This window comes from Rhinoderma darwinii, chromosome 1 (genome assembly GCF_050947455.1).
Source record: "Rhinoderma darwinii isolate aRhiDar2 chromosome 1, aRhiDar2.hap1, whole genome shotgun sequence".
Taxonomy (NCBI): Eukaryota; Metazoa; Chordata; class Amphibia; order Anura; family Rhinodermatidae; genus Rhinoderma; species Rhinoderma darwinii.
This window is the reverse complement of record NC_134687.1, coordinates 146,641,741-146,642,626: the sequence shown is the minus strand read 5'-3', so window position 1 is coordinate 146,642,626 and position 886 is coordinate 146,641,741.

The window sequence follows — 886 nt, the reverse complement described above, 5'->3', positions numbered from 1 at the left end:
ATAGAGCCGAGAAGATGGAGCGCGCTCATCGTCCCTAACCCTTACCAGTAAGGTATCAAGGACCAGGCTTAGGTAATATGGGACAAAGGCAACGGCAACCTCGACAATCCGGGTTAACTGCTCTCACCGGCGGCCCAGCTCGCAACCTGCCGAGATGGAGGACGCCTACGAAGACCGGTCGGTCGGTCGGGGCAGAATCGTAAGTCGAGGACCTGTTTAGAGAGAGCCCAACATAGAGCCGAGAAGATGGAGCGCGCTCATCGTCCCTAACCCTTACCAGTAAGGTATCAAGGACCAGGCTTAGGTAATATGGGACAAAGGCAACGGCAACCTCGACAATCCGGGTTAACTGCTCTCACCGGCGGCCCAGCTCGCAACCTGCCGAGATGGAGGACTCCTACGAAGACCAGTCGGTCGGTCGGGGCAGCATCGTAAGTCGAGGACCTGTTTAGAGAGAGCCCAACATAGAGCCGAGAAGATGGAGCGCGCTCAGTGTCCCTAACCCTTACCAGTAAGGTATCAAGGACCAGGCTTAGGTAATATGGGACAAAGGCAACGGCAACCTCGACAATCCGGGTTAACTGCTCTCACCGGCGGCCCAGCTCGCAACCTGCCGAGATGAAGGATGCCTACGAAGACCGGTCGGTCTTAAGTCGAGGACCTGTTTAGAGAGAGCCCAACATAGAGCCGAGAAGATGGAGCGCGCTCAGCGTCCCTAACCCTTACCAGTAAGGTAACAAGGACCAGGCTTAGGTAATATGGGACAAAGGCAACGGACAACCTCGACAATCCGGGTTAACTGCTCTCTCCGGCGGCCCAGCTCGCAAAGTGCCGAGGAGGACGCATTTGTCGCCCACGGGGAACCGAGGCCGCTTTCCCGGCGGCT